Source organism: Amphiura filiformis, chromosome 2, assembly GCF_039555335.1.
Source record: "Amphiura filiformis chromosome 2, Afil_fr2py, whole genome shotgun sequence".
NCBI lineage: Eukaryota > Metazoa > Echinodermata > Ophiuroidea > Amphilepidida > Amphiuridae > Amphiura > Amphiura filiformis.
The window spans coordinates 30,198,483-30,225,881 of record NC_092629.1 but is presented as its reverse complement, the minus strand read 5'-3'; the positions used below and the strand labels follow the sequence as shown (position 1 = coordinate 30,225,881).

Genomic DNA, 27,399 nt, shown 5'->3' with positions numbered 1-27,399 from the left:
GCCAAAAACCCGTTAATATATGCCAAAGAGAAATCGGTTAGGCCTATATACATGATATAGTATAGGCCAAAATGAAAGCGGACAGAAATGGTGACCGCGTGTAGGCCTATTCGTAGGTAGGAGGGGAGATTGGCAATCAAATAATTATTAATAGATGATAATAGTTATTAGGCAATAAACCAAAAATCACTTGTCAAAGAATGGTCATAGAATGTAATATTTGGATTCCTATATATTTAATATACGAACCATACAGTAAGTAGTTTTGAAATATTATTTTCTTAGAAGTGCTGGAAAAGCGACTTTTTCGAAATATCATTGTTCTGAATTGCAAAATCTGACTTCCTATAAAACACTATGGCCCACAAGAGCCTCATCCCAGTGACATTGTCCAATGACCTCAATTACGTAATCATAGTGCAAAATTTGACCTCAAGTTGCAGAATATGAGTTTTTGTACCCAAATCTTCAAAGGTCATTCAATGAATGTACAAATGTATTGGGGTTTAAGAACTGTTCCCCTGATAGATGAGCATGCTGTGGATCCTAGTGTAGCGAGTTTCATGGTCACTGTCAAACTTTATTAACTCAGTCAACATACTCATGGACATTCCTGATCTCCTATTATGAAAGTCATAAGAGTTTCAAATTTCACAAACGAATCAAAACAAAAATATCTTTAAAAAAATGGTCGTTTTGCAAGAAAAATCACAAAACTGCATTTTTCTCAAATTTCTTAAAAATCGTTTTTCAAATTCCCTATAATATGCTTAATAAGATTTTTTTAAATAAATAAAACAAAAAAATAAAATCGGAAACATCACACAAAATGTATATGTATGTAGGCATAATATATGCTGTCACCATTACAGGTCGATCTCGATAACTTTTCAGTCTTTGCGGACTTAGCATTTTTCCTATCTTCTGATACACTTCTGATCCCCGGTTCTGACGATACATGAAACCGTGATAAAGCCCTCAGTCGCCGCAACAGCTTGTAAAGATATATCTATAGGAGGCCTTAAGATCCTCCGTTTTGGAACTGTAACCATGGTAGGTCTAACTCTTATTTCAAATCCTAACCCCAAAACATATTTCTAACTCTAATAGAAAATCCTAACCCTAATACGCATACCCTATTTTGTAACCCCAACTCAAAATTCTAAATTATACACCTAAAGACCTCTCAAAACGTATGGGTAGCCATCATGTCAATTAACGCGTGCTCTACAGAGTCTAACTATTTATAAATGAAATTCTATCGAGAACGCCCATTTAAGTAATTTCTAATCCCACCGATCCCACTGAAAAAAAATATGAATCCATAAATTAAAACAATTTATATGCCTACAAACAATAGGGGAAACTTGTCCACGAAAGGTTTCATGGTCCGTCATTTCACAAATTTTCGGCTTTTCAAACTAAAATTTTACACACTAATAGTGCCAAAATGGTCCACCAACTTGCTTCGATTAGGTCTTCATTTTGCAAAGGTTTCTTACTTCTCAGGGGGCACATCCCCCCTCAGACACCCCCTGCGTCGCCGGCGCAAGACCTAATAATTTTATTTATTTCCTTATTGAACATATTTCATACTCGCGTATACCACTATGCGTAAAGCTGAAAACCCAATGCACGACATAGGTCATTTAGATAATACTATGCCTCAGTGGGCCGTTCAATAATTCAATTCAACAATGTCATTTGTACACGGAAGGTGAGTTAGGTCACGGTATGCACTATGATAAAAGAGAATCACTACTATCTCTTTATTTAGTTGACGAGTGCATACCGTGGGTTTCAGACTATCTTACACTTTTAGAATATATTTTCTTCAAAAAGGCCCTGAATACCGTTCTTCTATAGCCAATAAGACAATTTTCATGTCCTAAAAGCAGTGGGTTAGTTTAAACACGTTTATTAACTTCGCAATAGCTTTTATACCCAAAAAATACTTCGTAATGTTACTTGAGCCTATTAGCTCAGTTGATAAGTCGTCTGTCTTGTTATTAAAAAGTCCGAGTTCGATTCCTAACGATTTAACAGAAAATTGATTTTTTTTTTTTTTTTTGCTTTCTTATTAAAATTACCAATTTCTCACTTTACTGAATTTCTGTTGAAATGAAAATATGCAGGATTTGTATTTTCATAAATAACATCACAAATAAAAGCAGAGTATCAACTGAGCTAACATACTGTACTTGTTCATCAATCATTGTATGTAGTCTAAAATAATGTTAACAAGCTGATTTACTCCGTTGCTTCATTTGTGGTAGACTGCGTTAAATTGGAAAAACAAGTGTACACTGTACATGGGTTCGATTCCTTTATTTGTTTTTTGGTCACGAGATGTTGTGATAACTTTTATTTTCTTCTAGAGCTTTAATGTAAGATTTTAATTGGGGAAACAATAATTTGCCATATTAAAACCTAAGTTTTTCACAGTTAAGGTGACGAATAGTGAACTTGGACAGGGCCAAAATATCGCTTTACGACCTTTGATAAAGTGGAGGTTTCTTTGGTGTCAAGCTTAAACCCTTTTCTAACACCCCAACCCTCCCCCTTCCCCACCAATCAATGTTGGGTGCCACCAGGCGCGCGTGACCAAAAAAGTAGGACTCAACATTGATCGGGGAGGGGGACTCAACATTGATCGGGGAGGGGGGCTTATCTTGGCACTCACATAAAATTATTTGATTTTCCACCACATTATATAAGGGTACGGCCACTTCATGTATTCTACAGTGCGTTATGTGCATAGTCTATAAGTTGCTTAAAATGACGCTGTATTTCCAAAGAGTAGTGATTTAGTCGTCAGAAGTACAAGACATTTGTTTGAAATGATTTGTTTGAACATATTTACAGCACTAATCCCAAACCTTAACTATAATACGTATACCCTATTTTGTAACCCCAAATCAAATTCTAAATTATACACCGTCAGACTTCTCCTAACGTACCCCTTTCATCGGCTGCCGAATTTGGCACCTTACATGGTCCGGAGACTAAGTCCAGACCCCAGGCTGCTTGGGTAGCAATGTTAACGCTTGCACTACGGAGTCTAAGTTTTAAAGACTGAAATTCTATCGTGATCGACCAGTAATGGAAGGAGTACAAAATGCTTTGTTGTAGAATCATGGGGCTTGCATTTGTTAGCACAATTTCCTTGTGTGGGGGGGGAGGGAGTTAGGGGAATTGATAATCGATTATCAATAATCGATAATCGATAAATCAAGTATCAATATTAACCGATTTTGATAACTTAAATGCAACGACATACTGGAAAATGAAATGACTAAAATAGCTAGGTTGGTTGTATATGGGGAAGGGGTAGAGGAGGATCAAATGATTATTGATTATTGATTAAGAATTGGTTATCGATTATCAAAAATCAATATCGAAAATCAATAGGCCAAAAACCCGTTAATATATGCCAAAGAGAAATCGGTTAGGCCTATATACATGATATAGTATATGCCAAAATGAAATCGGTCAGAAATGGTGACCGCGTGTAGGCCTATTCGTAGGTAGGGAGGGGGAGATTGGCAATCAAATAATTATTAATAGATGATAATAGTTATTAGGCAATAAACCAAAAATCACTTGTCAAAGAATGGTCATAGAATGTAATATTTGGATTCCTATATATTTAATATACGAACCATACAGTAAGTAGTTTTGAAATATTATTTTCTTAGAAGTGCTGGAAAAGCGACTTTTTCGAAATATCATTGTTCTGAATTGCAAAATCTGACTTCCTATAAAACACTATGGCCCACAAGAGCCTCATCCCAGTGACATTGTCCAATGACCTCAATTACGTAATCATAGTGCAAAATTTGACCTCAAGTTGCAGAATATGAGTTTTGTACCCAAATCTTCAAAGGTCATTCAATGAATGTACAAATGTATTGGGGTTTAAGAACTGTTCCCCTGATAGATGAGCATGCTGTGGATCCTAGTGTAGCGAGTTTCATGGTCACTGTCAAACTTTATTAACTCAGTCAACATACTCATGGACATTCCTGATCTCCTATTATGAAAGTCATAAGAGTTTCAAATTTCACAAACGAATCAAAACAAAAATATCTTTTAAAAAATGGTCATTTTGCAAGAAAAATCACAAAACTGCATTTTTCTCAAATTTCTTAAAAATCGTTTTTCAAATTCCTATAATATGCTTAATAAGATTTTTTTAAATAAATAAAACAAAAAAATAAAATCGGAAACATCACACAAAATGTATATGTATGTAGGCATAATATATGCTGTCACCATTACAGGTCGATCTCGATAACTTTTCAGTCTTTGCGGACTTAGCATTTTTCCTATCTTCTGATACACTTCTGATCCCCGGTTCTGACGATACATGAAACCGTGATAAAGCCCTCAGTCGCCGCAACAGCTTGTAAAGATATATCTATAGGAGGCCTTAAGATCCCTCCGTTTTGGAACTGTAACCATGGTAGGTCTAACTCTTATTTCAAATCCTAACCCCAAAACATATTTCTAACTCTAATAGAAAATCCTAACCCTAATACGCATACCCTATTTTGTAACCCCAACTCAAAATTCTAAATTATACACCTAAAGACCTCTCAAAACGTATGGGTAGCCATCATGTCAATTAACGCGTGCTCTACAGAGTCTAACTATTTATAAATGAAATTCTATCGAGAACGCCCATTTAAGTAATTTCTAATCCCACCGATCCCACTGAAAAAAAATATGAATCCATAAATTAAAACAATTTATATGCCTACAAACAATAGGGGAAACTTGTCCACGAAAGGTTTCATGGTCCGTCATTTCACAAATTTTCGGCTTTTCAAACTAAAATTTTACACACTAATAGTGCCAAAATGGTCCACCAACTTGCTTCGATTAGGTCTTCATTTTGCAAAGGTTTCTTACTTCTCAGGGGGCACATCCCCCCTCAGACACCCCCTGCGTCGCCGGCGCAAGACCTAATAATTTTATTTATTTCCTTATTGAACATATTTCATACTCGCGTATACCACTATGCGTAAAGCTGAAAACCCAATGCACGACATAGGTCATTTAGATAATACTATGCCTCAGTGGGCCGTTCAATAATTCAATTCAACAATGTCATTTGTACACGGAAGGTGAGTTAGGTCACGGTATGCACTATGATAAAAGAGAATCACTACTATCTCTTTATTTAGCTGACGAGTGCATACCGTGGGTTTCAGACTATCTTACACTTTTAGAATATATTTTCTTCAAAAAGGCCCTGAATACCGTTCTTCTATAGCCAATAAGACAATTTTCATGTCCTAAAAGCAGTGGGTTAGTTTAAACACGTTTATTAACTTCGCAATAGCTTTTATACCCAAAAATACTTCGTAATGTTACTTGAGCCTATTAGCTCAGTTGATAAGTCGTCTGTCTTGTTATTAAAAAGTCCGAGTTCGATTCCTAACGATTTAACAGAAAATTGATTTTTTTTTTTTTTTTTTTACTTTCTTATTAAAATTACCAATTTCTCACTTTACTGAATTTCTGTTGAAATGAAAATATGCAGGATTTGTATTTTCATAAATAACATCACAAATAAAAGCAGAGTATCAACTGAGCTAACATACTGTACTTGTTCATCAATCATTGTATGTAGTCTAAAATAATGTTAACAAGCTGATTTACTCCGTTGCTTCATTTGTGGTAGACTGCGTTAAATTGGAAAAACAAGTGTACACTGTACATGGGTTCGATTCCTTTATTTGTTTTTTGGTCACGAGATGTTGTGATAACTTTTATTTTCTTCTAGAGCTTTAATGTAAGATTTTAATTGGGGGGAAACAATAATTTGCCATATTAAAACCTAAGTTTTTCACAGTTAAGGTGACGAATAGTGAACTTGGACAGGGCCAAAATATCGCTTTACGACCTTTGATAAAGTGGAGGTTTCTTTGGTGTCAAGCTTAAACCCTTTTCTAACACCCCAACCCTCCCCCTTCCCCACCAATCAATGTTGGGTGCCACCAGGCGCGCGTGACCAAAAAAGTAGGACTCAACATTGATCGGGGAGGGGGACTCAACATTGATCGGGGAGGGGGGGCTTATCTTGGCACTCACATAAAATTATTTGATTTTCCACCACATTATATAAGGGTACGGCCACTTCATGTATTCTACAGTGCGTTATGTGCATAGTCTATAAGTTGCTTAAAATGACGCTGTATTTCCAAAGAGTAGTGATTTAGTCGTCAGAAGTACAAGACATTTGTTTGAAATGATTTGTTTGAACATATTTACAGCACTAATCCCAAACCTTAACTATAATACGTATACCCTATTTTGTAACCCCAAATCAAATTCTAAATTATACACCGTCAGACTTCTCCTAACGTACCCCTTTCATCGGCTGCCGAATTTGGCACCTTACATGGTCCGGAGACTAAGTCCAGACCCCAGGCTGCTTGGGTAGCAATGTTAACGCTTGCACTACGGAGTCTAAGTTTTAAAGACTGAAATTCTATCGTGATCGACCAGTAATGGAAGGAGTACAAAATGCTTTGTTGTAGAATCATGGGGCTTGCATTTGTTAGCACAATTTCCTTGTGTGTGTGGGGGGAAGGGAGTTAGGGAATTGATAATCGATTATCAATAATCGATAATCGATAAATCAAGTATCAATATTAACCGATTTTGATAACTTAAATGCAACGACATACTGGAAAATGAAATGACTAAAATAGCTAGGTTGGTTGTATATGGGGAAGGGGTAGAGGAGGATCAAATGATTATTGATTATTGATTAAGAATTGGTTATCGATTATCAAAAATCAATATCGAAAATCAATAGGCCAAAAAACCCGTTAATATATGCCAAAGAGAAATCGGTTAGGCCTATATACATGATATAGTATATGCCAAAATGAAATCGGTCAGAAATGGTGACCGCGTGTAGGCCTATTCGTAGGTAGGGAGGGGAGATTGGCAATCAAATAATTATTAATAGATGATAATAGTTATTAGGCAATAAACCAAAAATCACTTGTCAAAGAATGGTCATAGAATGTAATATTTGGATTCCTATATATTTAATATACGAACCATACAGTAAGTAGTTTTGAAATATTATTTTCTTAGAAGTGCTGGAAAAGCGACTTTTTCGAAATATCATTGTTCTGAATTGCAAAATCTGACTTCCTATAAAACACTATGGCCCACAAGAGCCTCATCCCAGTGACATTGTCCAATGACCTCAATTACGTAATCATAGTGCAAAATTTGACCTCAAGTTGCAGAATATGAGTTTTTGTACCCAAATCTTCAAAGGTCATTCAATGAATGTACAAATGTATTGGGGTTTAAGAACTGTTCCCCTGATAGATGAGCATGCTGTGGATCCTAGTGTAGCGAGTTTCATGGTCACTGTCAAACTTTATTAACTCAGTCAACATACTCCGGAGACTAAGTCCAGACCCCAGGCTGCTTGGGTAGCAATGTTAACGCTTGCTCTACGGAGTCTAAGTTTTAAAGACTGAAATTCTATCGTGATCGACCAGTAATGAGGTTGACCTGAGACTTTTCCTGTTTTAACGCACTGAACCGTAAACACCTTAAAATGGCAGTGCGCCCTAGAAGCTGAATGTTACAATATGGTAGGGCGAATATTTACTAAAAACCGAAGCCGTGAGTATGAATTTTGGTGCTATTACAACAAAAATTTCATATAATGAGAGAAAATATACGATCATGAGAGAAAATATAAGCATCAAACCCTAAAAAGTACTTTTTTGGCTTTAATGCAGTCTTTCCATGCAAACAAATAGTTACACGTCGTATTTCCATGTATCGCCCAGGCCCATTGGTGGTATTTAACCCGGTACGTGTCTTGGTTTTTGGTTGAGATAGAAGTGTTTTGTCCTTTGACGAACGAGTGGCATAAACGAATGTTTTAACCGAGATCAGTTCTTGAAGATATGGTGGAGATTGGGAATGGAGGCATTTGAACACGTAGACCAATAGTTTAAACTTGATCTACGTTCGCGAATTGGTAGCCAATGAAGGAGACGTAGTAAAGGAGCACTGGGGTTATTCTCTGTGTCAGGTCATGGAAGTAGTAGACTACTACTTCATGGTCAGGTTGAAACTGCTGCTGCTGTCTAAATCTGGATCGTCGTCTTGTTGACTGTTGTGTTTTCTTCAGATGTCTTATGTTTACGACGCAAAAGTTGTCCTTGATCTGTCTGTACGTCATAGGATTTGAAGTTCAACTTCTTCTTTACAGTTGCTAGTTTCCACTTTTTATTATGTCCAATTGGTTGAACTCTAAGTCTATCACCAACATTCAAGGTTTTCAAATTCTTTGCTCCTTGATTATGGTACTTTGTTGTCTTTGCTGGTTGTTCTGTATTTCTTTGTTTGTCACTTTTGGTTTTGGTTTCTTTGTTTACAGCTTTTGTCAGCTTTTGTCACTTTTGGTTTCAGCATCTTTGATGCTGTAGGCAAGAGAGTCTTTGTTCAGCGACTCATCAACTTTTGCACTGGGCTTGTTTCATATCCGCAATCAAGCATAGCCAAATACGGATCACTCTTGGATGATTTAGCTTTCATCATCAGGTGTTTTGCTGTCTTAACTGCTGATTCAGCCTTACCATTTGACTGAGGGTAGGCTGGGGAAGACGTTTTGTGTTTAAATTATCATTTCTTGGCAAATTTTTCAAATTTAGATGATGAGTATGGTGGTCCGTTGTCACTAACGACTATAATATCTGGTATGCCGTGTCTTGCAAACAGAGATTTCATCTTGCCAATTACTATATCTGCAGTTGCTTCCGAAAGGTAATCAACTTCCCAATAGTTGGAATAGTAGTCTACAATAAATGACATACTTTCTTCCATCTAGCTCTGTGCCAACTTTGACCAAGGTCTATCTGGTACTCCGTGACTCTGAAGTTCTTCTTTGCTCTGTGCTGCTGGTTTTGCTGAGCACACACTGTATTTTGTTATATTATGTAGCCTATCATATCTTTGTTCATGTTCACCCAAATACACAGCTTCTCTTACTTTTCTTAAGCATGTTTCTTGTCCTAAATGGCTGGCATGTATTCCGTTTTTCATATCTGGTATTAGATCATGAGGAATGACAACTCTATTTCCCTTGAATATGATGTCATTTACTACTACCAATTCTTCTCTGAAATTGTAGTATGGTTTGATCTCATTGGGTTCTGTGTTCTTCTCTGGCCATCCAGTCTTGATGACATTTTGCAACATTTGAAGTGTCTTGTCTTCTTTTGTCTTCTCTTTGATTACTTTCAGTCTTTCTTCTGAAATTGGTAGGTAGTTCAATATGTTCCTTTCTTTCCATAGTTACTATCTTCTGTATCCGTGTTTAGATAAGCACGACTTAACGCGTCACCGATATACATATGACGTCCTGGTTTGTATGTAACTTTTAGGTTATACTTCTCTGTAGTCGCACCATCATGCCTTGTAGCCTTTTTGGTGCTTTGTATAGCGTTTTTTTTATTATTGTTTCCAAAGGCTTGTGATCTGACTCAACTTTACTTGTCTGTCCATACAAGTACTGGTCGAATCTCTCACAGCAATATACTATAGCAAGCATTTTTTTTCTCAATTTGCGCATATATCTTTGTTCTGTTTCTGTCAATGCTCTTAAGGCAAATGCTATTGGTTGATCAGTCCTAGTCCACTTTGTGAAGCATCACATTGTGAAGTAACTGATTCTGCAACATTGTAATACCGTAGCACTGGTTCTCTTGTGATGAAAGTCTTCACCTTTGCTATAGCCGTGTCATGTTGTTCTTCCCAACACCACACTACATCTTTCTCTTCCAGTCTTCTGAGACATTCGGTGGTTGTTGACAAGTTCGGAAGAGATAGTTGACCATTCCCAAGATTCTCTTTAAAGCTGGTAGACCTGAGAAAGTTGGCATATATATTAACTGTGGCTTATGTCTTCTTTGGGTCCGGTTTCAACCCGTTGCTTGTCAGAAGATGCCCAATATATGACACCTCCGTTAATCAGAGTTTGACTTTGTTCAGCTTTAGATGTCTCTCTCTCTCTAGCTCTCTCTAGTAATCTAGTCAGGTTCTGATCATGATCTTTTATGGCTGTGTTCATGTCAGATCCTCTTCCTATTAGTAGAATATCATCAGCATTAACCTCTACTCCCTCCAATCCTTCTAATGATTCATGAATTCTTCTTTGGAATTCTTCTGGAGCGGATCAAAGTCCAAATGGAAGTCGATTCCAATACCTTTCAAATGGTGTATGAAATGTTGTCAGTTCAGCTGATTCTTGATCAAGTTCGACCTGCCAAAATCCATCCTTGGCATCAAGAGCAGAAAATACTTTGGAACCTGTCAACTGTGTGGCAACATATTCAATTGTTGGCAGCTGGTAGCGCGGTCACTTAATTGCGTTATTGAGTGGTTTACGAGCTAGGCATATCCTAAGCTTATCCTTTTTGTGCACTACAACCACACTTGACACCCATTCAGTGTGTGTTTCTGTATTGGACTTATTATTCATTTTTGTTCCAACGCATCCAACTTTTAGTGGTTTTCTCAATGCCGCTGGTACACGACGCGATAGTTACGCGACTGTTGACTTTACTAAAGCCTTTGACAGGATTAATCACAATATTGCTGTTCAGAAGTTAATTGATACAGGTATTCGCCCAAGTATTATTCCTGTCATTAGTAGCTTTTTGTGTAATCGCACCCAATCTGTTAGAATCAAAGGCAGGTCATCAGCATGTCAATCTATTTCGAGGGAGTGCCTCAAGGCACTAAATTTGGTCCGATTATTTTGTCCGCCATGGTCAACGATGCTGCATCCGAAGCCCCCTGAAATGGAAATATGTTGATGACCTGACGTTTGGTGAAGTTGTAAATACTAAGACAGGTGGTTGTTCAAAACTGCAAAAAGATCTTGATGGTTTAGGTGAGTGGTGCAACAAAAATGACATGCTACCAAAACCTTCCAAATGTCATATTATGCACATCAGTTTTTTGAAAAAAGAGCATTCCTTATTTAAATACTTATATACATCATCTGCTGAGAGCACACTATATACTTCATCGAGGTCCAGGTCAATTTTGAGAGACTCATCCTGGTAAGGACGCATACTCCCTACTAAAGCAGCTGGCCATAGTATATGTAGGTGTCAACATAAAAATTACAAATTTTGAGATTTTGTTCTCAAAATATCAAGTACGATCTCAAGACTTTTAAGTCTTAAAACAACCAATTATGGGCTTGTTTGTTATCATGCCCAATTTTTGGAATCAACACGAACAATGCATCAAAATGAGTACAAACACGGGTGCCGACAGCAGACGAAAAGTTCCAAATTGTCTTTATATTTAAAAAAAAAAGTATGGAGAGGGTTAACTCAAAATTGTTTTTTCATATGTTTTGAATCCTGGTATGTGTATTTAATATTGCTACGTTGAGGTAAATGCCGTTCGCATTCTACACTTATTTCAACCCGCATTATAGTTCGGTCTAACGCACACACTCTTGTTTTTGTATTTATGCATGTACAAGGGTTAATTATCAAGGCCCATTCAGTGATCCAAGCACAAGTGCAAAAACATTAATATTGTTTATATATTGCTTAAAAGTGAAGGATAAGTCATTCACATTGTCATTTTTTTTTAAATAAACAAATGGCAAAAAAAAAGAAAAAGAAAAAGAAAACAGCAGTATTGATGAAGTTGAAGCCCCATTTAAATACATGTATTTGTAGCTAATTTATATACTGTCATTATAGAAATTACAGATTCATATAAATGCCTTATTTTGTCTTAAATACACGGCTTTCGGCTGAACCACTAGCAGACTATGTTAGCACATCTGTGACAAGGACAAAGGTACCAAAATTTGAATTTTGATAATTTTTATGATCGTCCGGATGAGCAAATCTCTGAACGGGCCTTTAAGTAATACTTGTCTCGGTCAACTTAACCGTAATGTACGATTTCCACCAAATTTTAATTTGTTATTATTTGCATAAAATGCTGAAATAATATTAGTAATAACTGTTAGGAAGGGTTTCTGTCAAGCTGAAATAACAATATATCATGAAAGAAACCACACTAGCTGTTTTGGCTGTTTAACGCAGCATTCGATGGAGAGCGGGCTTTGAAATGTCTGAACATGGCATAATGTCAATATTTATCTGTTGACCTTACACATACAACAAATTTGGCTGATTCCATCTAGGGGTAAGTTGGGACAAGTGCAAACAATACAAATATGCCCACAAAAATCAGGTTTGAAAAATATTAAACCAATTGCATGTCTTCCATATGGGCAGGCGTGTACAGTGGAATATTACCTGCGAAAGCCCCATTCATCATTGCTATTTAAACCCGTGTTGTGGCTGAACTTCAATTCATCATTGCTGAAAGGTATTGGTACCATAAATGGAACTTTAAGGCGAGTCAGAACTTTTTAGACCATATTTTTCCAGTTTGAGTAATTTTGCTTGGCTCAGTTTATATTTAATATTATTGAGTTATGACAAATAATAGGCTAGAACAAACAAAAAATGTCTACTTCCCATTCCTAGAAGAAAACGTATGCACATAGGGAAAAAATGAAACCCATCACAATGATACTTATAGCGCTAGCTCATGAACTGCTACGACTCACCTCAAAATCACTAGATTTCACATCTAGGGATCAAAATAAGTATTGCATTCAAAACACTAACAACGACGTTCATATGTACCAAATTATATACCTGTTCAGTTTGTGAAAGACCATGAAGTTTCATGAAAGAAATCACGTCAGTCATAAAGAGTTCACATATTTGTCATGAATACATGGAACAAAAGGGACCATATCGTACGACTCTATCCAAAAATGCACCTACTGGAAGAATACAATGCCAAAATAAAATGCATACGTGTGTCAACAAGATTCTACACGAAATTGGTATGTAAAAGAATAATATAATTGGATTTGACATTAACTAAAATACCCACTCTATTCTGAAATTCACATTGCCATTTTGTATACAAGTTATAACGGTCAGGTGCTAATTTGGGCACAGTACATGGCATATAATATAATATAATATAATATAATATAATATAATATAATATAATATAATATAAAACATAATGTAATTCAACCTATTTTAATCTTATAAGATTTAATACAACAATTCTTGTATTTCATGACTATCATTGTTTGGTTAGATATATCATAAATGAGATTATGGCTTTAAATTAGTTTTTAAACTGGATTTAAATGATGACAGAGATTCACGGGATAAATAAACTGTTCTATAAATGAGGTGCTGCTGAAGTAAATGAGCATAAACCTTGTGATATGCTTGCTTTAAATTTTCTGAGTACCGATTCATTGCTTGAGCAAATATTGCACAAGAATTCAGAAGAAGAAGAAGAAGAATTCATCATCAGAAGAAGAAGAATTCATCAGAAGAAGAATTCATCAGAAGAAGAATTCATCAGAAGAAGAATTCAGAAGAAGAATTCAGAAGAAGAAGAAGAAGAATTCAGAAGAAGAAGAAGAAGAAGAAGAAGAAGAAGAAGAAGAAGAAGAAGAAGAAGGAGAAGAAGAAGAAGAAGAAGAAGAAGAAGAAGAAGGAGAAGAAGAAGAAGAAGAAGAAGTTTTAGGTGTACGTTGCCTTTACTCGGGGAGCTAGGATTACTTTCTGTGCACCCCCCACAGGACTAAACCAAACCAACGTTTTTAGGTTCCTGAGATGACCCCAAAACATAATCAGGATGTTCCCAAAAATATAAACTGGCCCCAAGGGGGGTAAAAGGTCATCGAAAATTTCAAACATGCTCAAATTGTGATGTAAATCATTCCAATGTATTCCCCTAGTCACAAGGATTCAGAAAATGTATAGTTTGACCTATCTAGGATGTATCGTTCTTGAGTTATAACCAAAAAGGTCAAAGGTCACGTTTTGGCCTCTATGGGGGTCGAAAACATCAAAGTGCTCCGATTTTGCCAAAAGAGGCGTCTCTCCCCCTCTTTTTCTCTCTCTCTCCCTCCTTTTTCCTCTTTTTTCCTTGCACTAGGGGGCGGGGCCCAAATAGGCAATTTTTTTCCCCCCCCCCCCCCGGCAGCTACGCCACTGGTGCAATTTATATGGTATTAGACTCCTAAAACTCGGCATATTTTCCATCAATATTACAAGACTCATAAAAAACGCATTCCAAAAAATAATCGCATCCAGAAGCAAATAAGGTATGATCTTAAGGGATCTGGAATGAGCGTTTTGAGCGTTTCGACAGTATTTTTTGTGGAACATGAGAGCACATCAGATATATCGAATTGCATTCTGAATACGAAGAATGTCTTTCTGACATCAACTAATTTTCATATTTTGAAATTCACGGTATAATACAAATTTTATGACAAATTATTAAAAGTTGATATTTTTCACATTTTTTTATATATTAGTTCTCGAAGTAAAGTTTATAAATTTAATGATATATTCTTAAAGTGTATGTAGCTGGGAGGAAAAGTCGACGATCAATTAAAAATTTTGACCTTTCATATTGAAGATATGGATTTTTTTCCCCAAAAGACCTAATTTTTTTGTGTGTTTTGGGAAAAAATCCATATCTTCAATACGAAAGGTCAAAATTTCAATTGATGGTCGGCCTTTTATCCCACATACACTTTAAGTATAAATCATCAGATTTATAAAGTTTACTTCGAGTACTGTTAAATATCAAAAATATCAATTTTACAGATTTGCCATAAAATATGTATTACATTGCGAATTTCAAAAAATCAAAATTATTTGATATTCAGAATGCAATTCGATATGTCTGATGTGCTCTAATGTCCCACAATAAATACTGTCTAAACGTTCATACCCCTTCCCTTAATTTGTGGTGTGTTTTTTGCTGTCATTTATAATGATTGCACTTAAATGGACTCCGTCAAATTTCGTTGTGTTTATAGATCAAAAACGTTTATATGTCATCGCGTACGCGTTTATAACACACGTTTAAGCCTGTAACGTTTTGAAAACATTTGTGTGTATGTTGGGAACACATGCATCAAATTTGAAATAAAGTCACATTAGATGGCCATTATACGATTTACATCCCTCCAGTACTTAACCAGACTAACTTTTTAGATGTCGTTTAGGGTCCTAAAAACATTCCGGATGTTAACAGTGAAAAAAAACCCGATGCTCACAAGATGGCGGACAAAATGGCCACCAAAAGAGGTAGGTCTATTTTTTTTAAGTCACATATCAGCCAAAAAAATATGATAAAAGCATAAAAAGTGACAAGATATAGGTTTCTGGCCAATATAAATTAATTTTGTAAATAAATGAACTCAAAATGTTTGCGTTTAGTCTGCTAGTAGTTACAAATCCTGTCCAGTACGCGCATATCCATCTTCTGAGTCTTCAGGGGCTCCATTAATCATACGCTATATCTACATCCATCATTGAGTCTCCATCGCGACCTGTTTAGAGGGGGATCCGGTCTCAACTTCAGGCATTCTGCAGACAAAACACTTTGACTTTCATCCGTTGACATCTGGATTATGCTCTGGTTGCAACTCATACTGATAACATTCATGACTAATCATAGATAGATTAATTGAATTTGAACACCAAACAATTATTTTTAAACATACTGCAGTTACTGTCCGTTTTCCTATACACAATACACAGTGCTCTTACCATTGACGCGTGACCTCTACAAATAGCCTACGTTAAAAGTATGGAGATTTGCTTAGTTAACGTCGCTGTGTGAAAAATAACCTCCCAGAAAATATAGTTTTGTAACATGTCCTAAATTTTTAGCTAATTTAGATGTTTGGAAATATGCGTACTTTGGTGTTTTAGTGTATGTTATAGGTAATAGTACATTGCCTAGTTAACGTCGCTGTGTGAAAAATAACCGGCCAATATTAAAAGTACTCTTCTAAAATTCTAGAAAATATAGTTTTGTAACATGTCCTAAATTTTTAGCTAATTTAGATTTGGAAATATGCGTACTTTGGTGTTTTAGGAAGGATATGTAAACGACAGATAACACCAACAAATATGAAGAAATTATTTCCAAACCGTGTTAAGTCTGCAAACCACCATGCTTCTCATTTTCAAGAACGCTGGTTAACAATAAGCACGTATTGTCTCATTTCGTAAACAAAGACCACACAGAATTGTTCTCTAGCGCTCGCTTTATAATCGTTCACCCAAATGAAACTATAATCCCAGCGCATTGCTCCATTGTACGAGTAAAGCAGACACATATGTTGTGTGTATTTAACCAGAGAAGATATGATTTAATCAGTTGAGCTGTTTTCAATGAGTGTTATCTTGGTTTAATAGCTTTTAATGGGGTTTAAGTCCTGCAAAAGTCGAGGTGAATTCTACTGTAGACATGACTGCATCATGACAGATTACGGTATACTATATAGTGGAATTTTGTTGCCAGTCTGTAGAACTTGGACGTCTATGCTGTCCAAGTCGAGCTTTGAGGGATTGCTGTGTTTCCATTACATACATGACATATGATTATTGCAGATACGTTCTAGTTCTACAGACTGGCAACCGAATTCCGCTATCGTACATGTATACACTCACGTAAAAACATCCAAACACCAAATTGATACTGAGGATGTTATCATTTTAGGATTCTAGGAATCGAAATTTTAGGAATAAGCTTTTTCGTGTATAATTTTTATACGCTAATAAATGTCACAAAAATAGGATGCTACACAGCCGTTTCGCGCATCCAGTTGCCCACCGGATGTCACGACATCCGGTGGGCAACTAGGTGTACCACTGGTTGCCCACCGGTTGTGGCAACATCTAGTGGGCAACTGGATGCAGCTGCACCAGGTGGACATGAGGATGTGGTGACATCTGGTGGCCTACCTGATGTGGACAACAGGTATGCTGAAAGATGTTTACACGTAGTTAGAATTCAGATGTAGACGTCTGTTAGCATTATGATTGCATACATGCGATTGCACTGCAGATGTAGACATACCATGCACATCTACATATTGTCATCAACAAAATATTTTTGGCATGATCTTTAATTTTTAAGTTTTGACCGATTTAATTTCCAGATGGCTCCTGTGGTGGTTCCCATTTTCTTTTCTTTTCTAACTCTATGTTGTTTTGATAGTACGTATATGCGTTGGTTGATCTTTGTTTTCATGGGTTTTGTTATTTTGAATGTTACAAATTATTTTTATAACAAAAACCTACTTTTTGATGGTTTCCACTTTCCATTTGTGGTTCGCGGTTTTATTGGCTCCAAGTTGTTTAGCTATTGCTAATGCATTGCTTGATCTTTGTTTTCATGAATTTTTGTTATTTTGGATGCTGCACATTTTTTTTAATCAAAAATTATACTTTTTGACGGTTTCCACGTTTCAGTAGCGGTTCCCAGTGTTATTGGCTCCGTGTTGTTTAGCTGGTACTAATGCGTTTCTCAAGATCTTTATTCATGAATTTTGTTATTTTTGATGTTGCAACTTATTTTTGGAACAAAAAAAATCTACTTTTTGATGGTTTCCACTTTCCAGTGGTGGTTCCCGGTGTTATTGGCTCCAAGTTTTTATGTTGTTTAGCTGGTACTAATGCCTTGATTGATCTTTGTTTTCGTGAATTTTGTTATTTTGGATGTTGCAAATTATTTTTGGAACATAACTCTTCTTTTTGATGGTTTCCATGTTCTAGTGGTGGTTCCCGGTGTTATTGGCTAACCATGTTTTTTCAGCTGATACTAATGCATATACTTGATCATCTGGATGTGCCTGAGGACTCAGAAACTCTGCGTTTCATGGACATCATTGAGCCTCGAGGGCTTGACAGGCCTTGCCGTTTGAGGCGAGCGATCGCTCTCGCCCAAACTCGATTTCGCCATACACACTAAATATCACTCGCTGCGAATCTACCCAAATCAGCAATTGAATCAGCAAATTCAGCATTTAATCAATTCTGTGCCCTCTCTAAGCGGAGAAAGTCACAATTTTTAGCGCGCTTCGCGCGCATTTCAACACAAATTCATAAATACCATTTTAAGACCAAAGCTCTACTTGATTATACCTAAATAAATGGTATTTGTGAAAATGCGACCACTCGCCTAGCATCATGCTAGCGAGTGATTAACCACTCGCCTTTAAAATCTAGACGGCAAGGCCTGGCTTGAGCAACATGTTGTTGGACCGACCCACAACCGCGGTCACACGTTAGACGTTGCTATATCACGTAAAGCAGATGAGACTTTGAAAGATGTTAGAGTTTTAGATTCAAATTCCTAAAAATAACGAAGTTAGACTCATTTTTTACCAAATCTGTGGCTTTTAAACACGTTACCATGACAACAGAAGATAGTGAAAATATAAGATTCACTAATATGTTACCATATATGGTAAGCTTTTATCAACCTTGACATATCTGCAAAGTGTCAGATTCAATTTTCAAAAAATAACGGAGTTAGACTCATTTAAACACTTTTTTCCCTTGATTTTCATCAAAATCACAAAAATCATGGGTTTTTGACGTTTTAGCTAAGATTTTGGTCACGTGACTTGTAAATGAGAATTGGTATGCCCAAATATGGAATCGTTATTGTGTTAGCCACAACAAGCAGGCAGCATAATGTATGCAAACAGCAGACAACATGATGCACACTTTTGGTGGTCCGCTTGATTTCCAATACGGGTTCCAATACTAGCAGTCCACCACATATCGACATCTAGTGTCACACCAGATGTCAACATCTGGTTGTCAACAGGAAGTGCCTAAACCGGAGTGCCACTGGATGTCACATCCAGTGGACCACCAGTGGGCACCCGGTGGGCAACTGGATGCGCGAAACGGCTGTGTAGGATCACGATATACTATTTTAAAGATGTAATAAGTAGTCTTGACATCGTACACTACAAATCTAGGCATTATGAGTGATCCGTGTCCTGCCTTGCTTTAATTAATTGTTTTTGTTTGTTAAAGAGGGCTATTTTCAATCCTACCTGTGATTTTGCCAACCCAGTATTCTCCTTACTTTGTGATAATTGACCAAATGTGAATATACCACAAAGTAAGAAGGCCTTCACAGTGTTGGACTAGAATGGTTCTCGCACCATAGCTGAAGTAATATTTTAATAAATATTGGTCACCTATAAGATAGAAACTATTTTTTTTTTCATAAGTAAAATAGCAGGATTTTCTTGCCCTCGGGGCCCTTATATTAGGGTCCCACTTGGATTTTTTAGTCGTCGTAAGAATTCGATGCTTTGATGCGTTTTATTAATATTTTACTTTTGCACGCTTGCAAGCGATTTTGCCGAAGGGTAACGAATGTAGGACAACGGCCTGATGTAACAGAATGTAACCTTAATATAACATCATTAACTGCATTCGATAGAGCTCACTATACTAAATTGTGATATACAGCCTGTCTCAAAAAAAATTGTGCAAGTGAAAAGCGCCCTCAATGGCAATTAGAAAATACCCTTGTGACATGATGCTTAAATCAACGTGAAGGGCGGAGTCTTAGCTCTCAGATGCCGTTTGTCCTGTTCAATTTGCTTGTTTTAATCTCGAGATATGTTTAGTTAACAACGATAGGGTAAAATCACAATTGTGCCACTTTTACTAGGGAAGAGGGTACACAAGTAGGCCCTAGATCAATGATGATAGCTGATGTTGATGTGTCTAATGCACTCCCCCTTCGGGGCTCGTGCATAAGATGCATCAACCTCAGCGCGCATGCATTATTTTATCTAATTATTCTCCCAACAAATAATACGCGTTCATTAACCTATAAGTTTGCAATATTTGTTTGTCTTTTAACATATCTTGAGTGACAAAGAAAACAGTATTAACCATGATAAAATCATTGACATACACATGTATTTACTTTTACAGCAGAATGTGAAATATCTATTTCTCTTTTAACCTGTTTTAAGTGAAAAAAGATAATCATATAATACATGTATCATGATAAAACAGTAAAAACAGTAAAAACTATTTTTATTGTTGTATAATTGATGCATTCTTTTGATTTCACGAAGGAACTCTTGATAAACTTGATGCTATCATTGATTTACATGTACAGTCCTCTTGATCTTATAGTAAAAGTGGCACAATTGTGATTTTACCCTTTCGTTGTTAACTAAACATATCTCGAGATTAAAACAAGTAAATTGAACAGAACAAACGGTATTTGAGAGCTAAGACTATGACCTTGACGTTGATATAAGCATCATGTCACAACAGTATTTTCTAATTGCCATAGAGGGCGCATTTCACATGCACAATTTTTTTTGAGACAGGCTGTATTTACAATCGTACGATTGTGGTTTATTCACAACGTAAGATGGGAGACCAGGATGAATTTTGCAGGCAGCTTGTTTATTTTTACGTGCATTACGTGATTGCTCACGTTAGTAACAGGGGCATAGCAAGAGCCTCGGGGCCCATGGACAAGGAGCAATGCTGGGCCCTTTTACCACCTGTTTTATAAGCCCTAACCCACGCCATATTCGCTTTTACGCAGGGCTCCTGATTCCTCGGGGCCCATGGACTACGTCCACCCTGTCCACCTGCTTGCTACGCCCCTGGAACTTAGAGAAAAAATCACTTGGGTATCAAGCAAACAGAACAGGGGGGTACGGTGACTGAACAGATCAAGGAAATCTATCAATTGTGCACAAATCAACAAATCGTAGTTTTATGTGTAAATGTAATAGCCAGAGTATGCACAATGACAAGTGGACTACGGAGAAGTCTATTGCACACCGCACTTCATCGGTGTTTGGGGCAGGGCAAGTAAGGGACGCACCATTTGACTGGGGTGGAAATTTTTGGAGAAAAAAAAACACACCTCCCCGCAACAAAAAAACTTTCTCCACTATCACTAAACACAACAACTCTCGATCGCCCCCTAACTGTGTATACAGTAATGCATGAAAATTTAAAAAAAACACGAGGGCAATACCTAGTGTTAAAAACACCTTGCCCGGCCTCAACCTCCAGCCAGTAGTCTATCCAATGATACATGTACCTAAAGTAATTTCTCCTTGGAAAATTAATGATTACTGTAACAGCTAGCTACTGAGACCCCAAAGGAGGGGGCGGTTTATTATTAATCAACACTTATATGGCGCTCTAAACAATGAGCACAGCGCCTTACAAAATACGATAAATGTGTTTTAAGCTTGAAAGCAGGCACAGATACCGCCTCCCTCAACTGGATAGGAAACTCATTCCAGAGCAGTGGAGAGGCGACCACAAACGAATGATCACCAGCTCTCTTATTTGATCGTGGAACCAAGAGCCTTGTTGTATCTGAAGAGGAGCGGAGTCTGGGCCTATTTTCGTGCGTTACCGTGTCGCTGAGGAAGGTAAGCAGGTCACATAAATATGGTGGAGCGATATTCATCAAACACTTATAGACATACAACAATATTTTAAACTGTATTCTGTCCTTCACTTGAAGCCAGAGCATCTGTCCCATCCACAAGCAAAAACTAGCCTGGCCGCCTTATTCTGGACACGTTGCACACCGACATCGCCTGGCTAATAATTACTTGGTATAGCAGGGATACTAAAATAAATACCTGTGATCGATACACGTGAATTTGCTATGCACGAGTTTGATATGAGAAGAAAATCTTTGGATACCGGTGTAGAAAATGATCAATATCTCCCGTAAATGATTTCGTATAAAGAAACCAGATGTGGTTCCTTGCCCGTGAATATATATTTTGAACAGATATGATAGTCGTTGGCGTGCGCTTTGAGACAGTAGCTTGCGTATTGATGTCAAAAACTGACAATAAGTCCGCAATAATTCTGATTAATATGTGCCGAATTATATAGCGCAGTGTATAGACGAATCCAACGAGCCAAGTCATGGTCAGGATTTGGTCGGCCATCTTTGGTTTCCCGCTAGCACCAACCCAGGTGGATGTGAGTTCATAAGGGCAATGTCGGGGATTATAGGGCACAATAGATGGGGAGAGATGAGGTCCGACCAGGTCCGACCGAGTCTCCTACACAGGTTACGCTCCCTGTGGAGGGGCGGAACCAAACTGGCTGATGTGGAGACTAAGCCAGTTTGCGTCGGTCTGATACTCGTCTTTGACCATGCGCAGATCTGACTGGTCAGGAAGATATTTAATATCCCGAATTTATCATATGCATACCAGTTCCAGCTATAACCATGATAACCGATTTGCTAGAGAATATTTGTTACCATGTTTAATAAATTCGTATTAATCGTATAATAAAATGTGGCCAAATGTATATTTGTGTACATAGTATGTGGATCCACTCTTCTACGGACTTGGCTACTAAGCATGTCGGGAAGGATATGGCGGTATGCTGACCTAGGTCAATATGTTCTGGGCAGATGAGGTCCGACCAATTGCCTACGACCTTGTGTGGGACCAACCTGGTGTTTTGAGCGTCCGATTGTGCAAATAAAAGCCGCCTGACACCTAGAGAAGATGCAAAGACGAGGAGGGTTAATAGAATAATATATACAATAGAGGTAATCCTGTCGCATCTATTCATACATAGTCCTTTTGTTCATCCATTTGTACATCTATGAATAGATGCGACGGGATCAACGGGATTAACGCTCCTCGACCTTCTCTAGGTGTAAAGCGGAACTGTATTACGTTGTAAACTTAAATCATTATTTTGTCTACCTGTGTTTTCGCGGAAGGTGTAAAACGGGTGATGGAATGCAGTTTAAAATTTCCGCCAAGGCCGAATCATTTCACATTTAGGATGCATTGTAGCAGACTACACCACATTTCGCCATAATACATTCTAGAAACGCTTGCTGTTAGAATAAGAAAAATTTTAATGCTAATTTATTGCACATTCTAGGGAACCGAGTGAGAGGGTTTTCAAGAAAATATTTTTCCTGTCAAAACTGAAGCATCCTCTGTATAAAGAAAATATGAATATTAACTGCACATCATATATAACGATTCGTGATACCCAATTATGGCGCATTTGATGCCGTTTAAGAGGCAGAGAATTTTATTTCAATTTTATATACGCCAAAATATTTTTTAATTGAGCAAGAATAAGGATAGAAAAACGTTGAAAATCCTATGTGAATATTACATTAGACCCGGCAAAAGATTACTGTTTCGTTTTTATGGTAATCTAATCTTTTATTTCCTGAAAAAACATTTGGGGTCTAAAATGGATTTTTTATGTAATTGATAAAAACATCGAACGTGTATACAAGAAAAATGGTAGGTTCCTCTATAGTATTTTACTGACCATGGAAATGTACTGACACCATGAGAGCACGTGTCAAAATCGATATCATGTATTGTCCATATAGACGCGCATTTATCATGTTTATGGTCGGATTAACAACAATTGAGCGCTATTAATAAACATTAATTTATTTAATGTATTTAGGCATATAAAATTCCAAAATATGGTACGTTTTCTGCTTTTGCTTGTCACGTGGTAGGCCTATATTGAAGTTGCGATTATATCGTCAAATAAGTTTCAAATGAATTCCATGAAGACAAGTGGCCGAGTGGTCTAAGGCGCTAGGCTCATAGAGCATTATAAGCGGCGCCGTGAGTTCGAACCCCGCCTCTGCCAAACTTTAAAAGAAGCAAAATTTAAATTTTACTTTTTTTAATTTCATATTGGGGAAATGTGACTGGGAGAATTTATGTATGGCGTGGAGTGGTGTGGTAGCAGACGGGGACCCAACTAAAGGCTGCTAGTCAGGTGTAGGAATGCGTGTATTTGGATTCGTCTATAGGCCAATCGTGAAGGTTGTCTAAAGTGCGCTTCAGACTCCGAGTATTGTACGTACAATATTGTATGTACAATATGTACGTTATTTAATCTATTGCCATTCTATTTCCAGTAATGTTTAAGTTCTAACGAATGTTTGATGACGAAAAATCGATAATATGCTGCATACAATATCTGGCAGAAATATATTATCGATTTTACGTCATCAAACATTCGTTAGAACTTAAACATTACTGGAAATAGAATGGCAATAGATTAAATAACGTACATATTGTACATACAATATTGTACGTACAATAAAAAGTCTGTATACTGCTTAAAAGAATATGACCTATGGCATACCATGCTTGACTGACACACAGCGAGGTTAGTCACCGAGCTAATCGGGGCTATTGTCAGTAGCCTTAGTCAGATGTCCTTCAGCCTATTCAGCATCGAAGTGGTTACGTAATTCTCTTGGTTACCGGATCACGCTACTTTGGTATGCCTTCGAGTGCCATATACTTTATGTGGTGATCATTTCGATCGTGGTTCATTACTCTAGCGCGTGATCCCGTTGACATAGTAAAATTACGTAACTTCGATACTGAATTATGGGACTGAACTATTAAACAGGTCGATATGTATAATGGCCATGCGTGGCGGTGGATTCAATCTACCATGGCGATTTCTGCCCTGAAGATATCGGGGCGATGACACTGTGCGTTGTAGCCATTTGAGGTCGGCTTGAGGAGCACAAAAAAGAATTGGCATAGTCTATGCGGGACAGGACAAGTGCTCTAACGGCATGATTACATGCAATAAACCTTCAAATGAATTTGGTAAGTTTCCATTTGCATTAATTAATTAGGTCCTAATCAACATTTCTAGTGGTCATGATTAATTATGCAAATTGAACTTGACCATTTATCCATGTAGGCCTACCATGCCGCAATACCATTGATCTTTAAATTACATCTGAAAAATTTTACTTTGCACATCTCAGAACCGAATGTCCGATTCAAACAAAATTGTCAGTCATATAGCGCAAGAGCTTTCAAGCTTTTCCTTAACCAATAGGGCTGTAATTTCTCATTCGTCTTGATCATGTCTATGCGAAACTGAAGTAAAGGAGTGAACAGATTTTTAAAATTGAAAGTATATGGTTTATATTCAAAGAATGTGAAAATTATCTTTTTATAAAGTATTTGAAGGGATGACTCAATCATATTTTCCGGGGCAGATATTAAGAAATATTTTCACATTTGAAAGTAGGCATACTAGTTCAAGGTCATACGTAGATTCGTAGATATAATGTATGTTCACTTTGTTGTTTTTAAAACTGAAATATTAATCTAAACGAACTACTGAATCCAAATACTAAACCATGCTGGTAACTTTCCAATGGGTTAAGAGGATCAAATCCAGTTACAATACCGTATGGTGCGTATGAATTTTGGTACTATTACAACAAAATGTCATAGGCCTATAATGAGAGAAAATATACCATTTTGAAGCATCAAACTTTAAAAAGTACATTTTTGGCTATATAACTTGATCAATTTTAGCGATTTTTATGCAGTCTTTTCAAATGCCATGCAAACAAATAGTTACTCGTCGTATTTCCATGTATCGCCCAGGCCTATTAGTGGTATATACCTACAATCACAGGCACGCAGCGAACGGCGGCATATGCCTACATGCTTAGCCAGAGGGAAATTATGCGCACGCCACTCTGCCTGTCTTATCTGTTTATATAAAACAGTCTTGTTCACGACTTTCGGTTAAGACTCTCTTTGTTCATTGCCTACTATATACTGAATACGCAGTCCCGGGATCGTGGTCAATTTGCGAACCATGAGCGTCCTGTTGATTTCTTAGGTCTACCATCTAGTCTCTGATCGGCAAAAGTACTTACATGGACATCCGACCTGCCATGCCTACCAAAGTATCTTCAGCTATCAGTGACCTACCCATCGATAGAGAATCTGTCACTGCCGTTGTCTTACAAAATACTCATGTACCAAAAGTACCGCGCTGCATGCCACGGTATACGGGGTAATGAACAATGAATCCAGACTACTAGTTACGTACATTTTCAGTTAAACTTTAATACCTATAATATATTTGGGGGATTCTCTGAAAAGGGTAACTTTTACGTCCCGCGACTTTCGGCGCTCATAAAAGTTTTAAAAGCGGATTTTTTTTTTCTTTTTTGGCTTAGTCATGGACTTTTGTATGTATAAAAATAGTTACGAACATCCAAGTGGGGAAAAATTAATTTCTTGGCGTCAAAAAATTCTTCAATATCTGACGACCCCCCTGAAAACCCCATGTCCCGATGTCACACACCAAATTTTAGAGATTTTGTAGTATTTTTGTGAGCAAGTGTGGGAAGTGAAAATTACCACTCACTGGGGTAAATATCATGTCTAAGAAGGTTTAAATGCTTAAAACCACTTCTAAAGTCAATTTTATGGAATAATTCAAAAATTTGTGTCAAAAAATTGCTGTCCCTTGGTTTTGCATCATTGCCGTCACATTGGCATCAAAACGGCTGGAGGTGAAGACCAAATATCAGAGGTTAATAATTTGACCCTGTACGCTGCCTTCTACAGACGACGAAAAACATCAACCCGGAATAGGTGCACCTTGGCACTCTTTTCCTGCCAATTTTGAGGGTATCTTCAAGTATACACGCGCGTACCTTTATTCAACATCATCTCCAAACGTTTCTGATCAATTTGATATAAGTCTTATTGTTGAATTTTTCCGGAAAATAATGATGGTTAAATATGTCCCACAAGCTGTTGTGGTGATATGTAAACACGTGGGTAAGCTTAACCCTGCTATTAATCGTAAGCAATGTCTGAACCATCATCTCCGCTACATCAGTTGGCGTCACAATTTGCTGTGGCGGAGATGATTCTCTATAGGAATTCGTGTAGAAATATCATCTCCGTCACATCACCATCATCTCCATCACATCACCGGATCTTGAGATACAGCGAAGTCCAGTTTAGTTTATCAGAAAATGCTTACAAATTCTAAACCTTCTCATCTGTATGAATTTCATTTCAAGTAGTGTGAAAACATTACTGAAATCAAATGTCTGTGACGGAGATGATTCTCTATAGGAATTTGTGTAGAAATATCATCTCCGTCACATCACTATCATCTCCATCACAGCATTGTCATCTCCATCACAATTGTTGTTGACCTTTATTTGACCTTTGACCCAAACAACATGGAATTTACTATTTGGAAATGTAATTGATATTGTATGTGTTTACTATGTCAATAGAAATTTATTTAGTTATTTCAAGCAAAATTATGAATATACTTAATAAATGACGAAAGTACAAAATCATATTTTTTTTAAATGAAAAAAGCAAACATGAATCAAGCAACTTACAAGTTATCCATAAAACTCATAATTAAGAGTTTAACAATTTTTTTGTCCTTTTTTCCTTTTTTGCCTAAATGTGACGGAGATGATGCTCACCTGGCACAACCTGCAGATTACGCCCTCTATAATATAGAGGGCGCCCTAAAGATTGCGCCAAATATTGTTTTCATGCACTAGACACTTACATCCTTACAGATATGTAAAGGAAACATTTTTATAATCATTTTC

At 37.1% G+C, this 27,399-nt stretch overlaps 1 protein-coding gene across 1 annotated transcript in view; it reads right to left on the bottom strand.

The window, feature by feature from the left end:
• Window positions 1-25,786, bottom strand: part of LOC140146076 (blastula protease 10-like) — a 70,367-nt gene extending 44,581 nt beyond the window's left edge. The window contains exon 1 of the mRNA XM_072167827.1: window positions 25,681-25,786. The gene's annotated coding sequence lies outside the window, so the exon portion shown is untranslated. The remainder of the gene's footprint in view (window positions 1-25,680) is intronic.
• Between the last annotated feature and the right edge of the window lie 1,613 nt (window positions 25,787-27,399).